Consider the following 6,000-nt stretch of genomic DNA (forward strand, 5'->3'; position numbering starts at 1 on the left):
CAGGTTCACATCAGGGTATACACACAGTAGTCCACTATATAGTCCTACTCCTTTCCCACTTCTACACATCTCTACATCTAAATGAATTCTGCTCTAGTAAAAGAAGGGAATGGCAGTTTTGGAAAAGAGAGAGAAGGGGGCCAAGGGTTAAACCTTTCTTGGTAATTGAATCTATGCTAAGTTTCCATGCTTCTTGCAAGGTACAGCAACTTTCTAGAGTAAAAATATACAGAGATAGCAAGGGTGAGCACAAAGCAAGCAAAACAGATTAGGAATGCTTTAAGAGTAATATTTCTCCAAAATGTAGAAACTGATCATTTCTTGGGGCACCTGGGTGGCTCAGTCAGTTAAGCATCTGCTTTCAGCTCAGGTCATGATCCCAGGGTCCTGGGATGGAGTCCTATATTGGGCTCCCCACATGGCAGGAAGCCTGCTTCTCCCTTTCCCTCTGCCTGCCATGCTCCCTGCTTGTTCTCTCTCTCTTTCTCTCTCTCTAATAAGTAAAATATTTTTTTTCTTTTTTTTTTATTGGTGTTCAATTTACTAACATACAGAATAACCCCCAGTGCCTGTCACCCATTCACTCCCACCCCCCGCCCTCCTCCCCTTCCAACACCCCTAGTTCGTTTCCCAGAGTTAGCAGTCTTTACGTTCTGTCTCCCTTTCTGATATTTCCCACACATTTCTTCCCCCTTCCCTTATATTCCCTTACACTATTATTTATATTCCCCAAAGGAATGAGAACATATAATGTTTGTCCTTCTCCGACTGGCTTACTTCACTCAGCATAATACCCTCCAGTTCCATCCACGTTGAAGCAAATGGTGGGTATTTGTCATTTCTAATAGCTGAGTAATATTCCATTGTCTAATAAGTAAAATATTTTAAAAGAAGAAGAAAAGAAATTGATCATCTCAACAAAAATGCAATCAGTCAGTGAAGAAGTCTTTGAGAGATTTCATTGGAATAATGTGAAAGCACTTGGTTCAGTTCCCATCTTCACTGGGGTCCATTCCTTTCCCCCTACAAATAGGAAAGGGACAGGTAGGTGTCACTGACAAAAAGGATTAATTTCTATTTTGTTTCTCCTCCTTCCTGACCTGTCTTCCACCCGCATCTGAAGGTTAGAGCCATCCTGATGACACCAAGCTAAGGGTATCCTTAGGGATAAAAGGCTGGGAATAAGGTCATTATTTATGACAGAAACACCTCTCCCTGACCAGCATATTGTAAGCTCCAGTGGATCAAGTTGTGTCATTACAAGTTAAGTGTGCAGTTAATTTCTTTGAGGGATATAAGTTTGATGACAACAATACATCTTATGGTACAGTCTGTCACCAGGCACTAGTTTGCTAAAGAGGCTATATCACTAAGGCATGTAGATCCAGATTCAGAATATTGTAGCAATTGATTCTTCTCTTGGATGACTTATTATTGTAGAGGCATACAAGCTGGTACTTGGGGTTCCTAACTTTAAAACTATGAGACTAAGAAATGAAAAAAATCTATCACCTGGACATTGTAGCCTATTATATACCCCAGTCATCATCAGACTTTTTCCCAGTAGTGTCAACATGTTCCCTGTGTCTCAGGAGGACAGAGCTCCGGGACTGGCACCCCTATTTGTCAGTCTTGTGTTTGGGGCAGACAGACATAGCCCATTATAGAACCATAGGAAGAGAAGGGAAAAGCATTTAACAAATGACATAAATCCTTGTTAAATTTTACTAACTTAGAGTATATAGGACTGTCAGTAGTTCAAGTAAAATTCCCTCTGAACTGTCAGGATCTTACTTATTCATGAATAAGAAGAATCTGATTAACTTCAGTAGCCTTCCCAAATTAGGAGTTCAGGGAAGTAAGCCCTGCCCTCCAAGTGTGAGTGCAGCAAGAATTCATTCTCATAAAGTAGTGTGTTTACTAGTTGGTAGTATAAGTCTGCCATGAACTAGAATGTAGCTTTCATTAGTGACTTAGTTTTCCTCACTAGAGTCTATTTTATATCAGATGGTATCTTATGTATACTTTTCTTGAAAATGTATACAATTTCAGCCTCATACAAAGTCAGCCTGTCTATAGTGCACACACACCCCATTCTAAACTAGTGAAGTTTGCCTGCAGTCGCACCATTACGCAGAGCAATGTAAAATAGCACAAGTGTTTGTGTGGCTCACAAGCTAAAACTACTTGGGAAATGGGGGGGGGGGGCAAAATGGGTGTCTGTCCCTCATTCCTCATAGTAAATGTCCTTCCCTTTGGAACTTTCTCTGTTATTAGACAAGAAGAGAGAGATCAAGGTGAAAATAACAAGGAATAAGAACAGACAAAGCTAAGATAAAAGAAAGTTTGTCAAGCACCTGCCAGATGGGAAAATCCTTACAGTTTACGAGCACCTGAATTGCCCAAGATTTTTTACAGAGAAACAGAAGTTCTACATAGAAGATAAATTGCCTGAGTCTCAGACTCACAAAATCTCTAAGACCACCTAATGCTATAAAAAAAAGTATGAATGCATGTATCTCCATTTTTACTTCATAATCTGAGCTAGAGAAAATTTACTGCAGCATTATCATCCAGGCCTCATTACCTCGCAGTTAATTAGCTAACATTTGTAAAGTGCTTTGAAGATGAAAAGCATCATATAAATGCTAAGAATTATTAAATAATATGAGAGGAAAATCATAAAATAGATACATTGTTAACATTAATTTGTATTTTATCTTTCCTTATTATCTGCTCCCCAGAATTTGACATTTGGGGCTAAACTATCTATAAAGGCTGAGGGAGGGGGACGCCGGGTGGCTTAGCGGTTGAGTGTCTGCCTCCAGCCCAGGGTGTGATCCTGGGGTCTCGGGATCGAGTCCCACGTCGGGCTCCCTGCATGGAGCCTGCTTCTCCTTCTGCCTGTGTCTCTGCCTCTCTCTGTGTGTCTCTCCTAAATAAATAAATAAAATCTTTTAAAAATAAATAAAGACTGAGGGAGTTGCCCGGTTTTTTACAGCCCTGAACTAGGGTATTAAACTAGCTCCAAATTAATACCTGGCAAAACATGAGTTCCCAAGTAGAAAGAACTGTCCAGAGAAATTCCCCACTTGTACTAAAGAGGTACCTAGTTAGATATTCGTCCCCTCCAACAGTTGAAAAGGGAAGATGGGGATCCCTGGGTGGCTCAGCGGTTTAGTGCCGCCTGCAGCCCAGGGCGTGATCCTGGAGTCCCAGGATCGAGTCCCACATTGGGCTCCCCCCATAGAGCTTGCTTCTCCCTCTGCCTGTGTCTCTGCCTCTCTCTCTCTCTCTCTCTCTGTCTGTCTGTCTCTCATGAATAAATAACTAATATCTTTTTGAAAAGAAAGAAAAGGAAAGATGTATTAATTCAGAGGCAATTAGTAAACGCTTCTGCTTTATTCAAAACAATGCACAACAGACTAATGAATGGTAGGGGCAGCCAGGCCGTTTTGTGTGAAACATATGATTCTACTTTGCGCCCGCGCTCCAGTCGCAGAGCCTGCTGAATAGCTTAGGACGGTATATTATGTAGTGTTGACTGTTCCCTACATGTTGCTGTCATCAAAGTGAGTTAAACTTTTCTCGAAGCGGCAGTTCCACTCCCTGTCATCTCACCTCCTCCTTCCCCAACCCTAAATGGACAGAAGGACAGACAGAAGCAAACCTACCCTACGAAAGTCTTTGGCAGCCTGCCAGGGACTCATCCACAAGGAAGAAAAAGCTATAGCCAAATATCCTTAAAATATGCTGTATCATGAAAGCTTTCAGCGAAACAGGAAATAATAGATCAAGTGCATTCAAAGTATTTGCAAACTGTTTAATTGGGGAAAGGCAAGTCAAACCCTTCTCATCGCGGCAACGTCGTTATCGGAAAGCTCACTTCAGTGATACTAAAGTTAATCCCAAATCCTGTTACAGGAAACTTATCCTTATTAAAGTAACATTAAGTGCTCCTTTTTTATTGATCTTCCCCTTCAGCTTAATGATAGAAACTTACTGATGTTTTAATAATAACCTCACAAGCTTTCTCTCATTTTACTTTGCGTTGGTACTAAAAGATGCGGTGGAAACTAACTTAGCATAAACATTTTGCAGATGTCTTTAAAGGCCAGGGGGAGGTTAAAAAAAAAAAAAAAAGATTCAATTGAGCTGAGTGTTAACAAAGATGGCTGAAAAACTAAAAGATAAAAGAGAGGCTCCAGTGTGAACATCAAAGAATTGTTAATGACAAGAAATACCATTAGGGTTAGCATCTCCTTTGTTTCAACCCTTTCACACCTGCAATGTGTCGTGAGCTAAGCCTTTGTTCCAAAATCTGAATTACCTCCATTAGCATTTATAGAAAAATGGTTGCAAAACAAGGGAAACATACTTTTGGCATTCCCCTTTTGCTTGAAAAGTCAGAAATGAGGTATCTGTGGGTTTCCTTCTTGTGGCTGGGTGTAACTATACAGACTGTAGAGGTGTAAAGTCATGGGTTGCAAATAAGCTTGGTTGAAATGTGAGAATAGCTTTGTACCTAAAAAAGAGAGGTAATAGAAACAACATGGAGAAGCTACATAAGCAGCTCAGGCATTAGCAATAGCAAAATCAGAGCGTGAAATTCAGATTAGCCCTCCCCAGGCTGTGAGAGGAAGGGGGTATGGCGAGACTTGGCATGGCTAAAGGTGTAACCTGTTTTATTTGGCCCCTGAAAAATTTTAACAGATGGTGGGACCAGCTGTCTTTTTCAGCCATTTAATAAACTCTTCGGTGGTAACAGTTTGGAAAGTGGGGGTTTTTCGTTTTAGGCCAGAGGAGAAAATAAAGAAATCTGTCCCAAATTGTCTTTGCCAAGTAGTAAAGCCTGGAAACATTATGAAAAGTTAAAGGGGAAAAATCTAATCAGCTATATTATCGTCACTGTATCTTATAAGGGAACAGCAACCAAAACAAATTCCTCTCTGCCAAATTAGATGACTAACTACTGGCAAAATATATTTTGTTTTGGTGCCTTGTCTGTGATTGTGTCCTTATCTGGGATTTTAATTTCGATCTTTCAAAAAGAGATGCCTGGTTATCGTGTTTGAGGCTCATTGACAAATTAACAGCACTTTAAGGCAACTATCCACAGCTACAAAAAGAAGCAAACTAAACATTTATTAGAAGTTAGTACACATAAACAATAAATACTTTGTTGTAATGAATGAAGGAGTAAATTCCTTCCAACTTACATAATTAGTCTGAAATGGCATACAACCCTCCTAATCGTGTCCTGTAAATTAGAGAGCCCAGCTCCAGACCTTGGGGAATGGGGAGAAAAAATGTTCATGTCAAGTTCCTTTCAGGACAAGACTTAAGAGATTTTGCTTTTGTGCCTAAAATATTTTGTGAAATTGGCATTTTTCCCTACCAGTGAAATAGCAACTCTCAATTAGGAGAGAGACAGAGTTTATTTACAAAACTTCTCCCGTGATTGGCCGCAAACACAATTCTTCTTGCAAATGTCGGGGATTGCTGGCTGAGGGACAGCCGCTTCCATTGACAAAGCTTCATTCTATTGACAGGCCTATTATAGACCTGAGAGTGTTTGCACTAAATAAATAAATTTTTTACTAAAGATTTTATTTATTTATTCATGAGAGACAGAGAGAGAGAGGCAGAGACACAGGCAGAAGGAGAAGCAGGCTCCATGCAGGGAGCCCTACGTGGGACTCGATCCCAGGACCCCAGGATCACACCCCAGGCAGAAGGGGGCGCTAAACCGCCCAGCCACCCAGGCTGCCCAAATAAATTAATTAAACAATAAAATATCAACTCTTTTAAATTGGGAGAAATTACACACACCTTTTTAGATGCCTAAAGCATGTGCAAGTCTTCATTATATGTAGTAAATTTTGCTTAGCTTTCAGCTTGCCTATTTTGGGGACAGCTGGTGATGTGTGTCTTCTAAACAGAAAGGTGTACGTAATGGAGAAAGGAATAATACAGAGTAAGTCATCTGGAATAAGTTAG

The 6,000-nt window shown here is 40.4% G+C and overlaps 1 protein-coding gene across 3 annotated transcripts in view; it reads left to right on the forward strand.

Moving 5' to 3' along the window:
- The window catches only part of MYO3B (myosin IIIB), a 430,360-nt gene extending 427,419 nt beyond the window's left edge, over positions 1–2,941 (forward strand). Inside the window, exons 37-38 of one of the 3 annotated variants that reach the window (XR_005384676.1) lie at positions 1,124–1,263; positions 2,278–2,930. The gene's annotated coding sequence lies outside the window, so the exon portion shown is untranslated. Of the gene's footprint in view, positions 1–1,123 lie in introns of all 3 variants that reach the window. The other 2 variants (XM_038584790.1, XM_038584792.1) reach the window with 2 other exon arrangements.
- Positions 2,942–6,000: the final 3,059 nt, after the last annotated feature.

The sequence above is a fragment of the Canis lupus genome, chromosome 36 (genome assembly GCF_011100685.1).
Source record: "Canis lupus familiaris isolate Mischka breed German Shepherd chromosome 36, alternate assembly UU_Cfam_GSD_1.0, whole genome shotgun sequence".
NCBI classification, from domain to species: domain Eukaryota; kingdom Metazoa; phylum Chordata; class Mammalia; order Carnivora; family Canidae; genus Canis; species Canis lupus.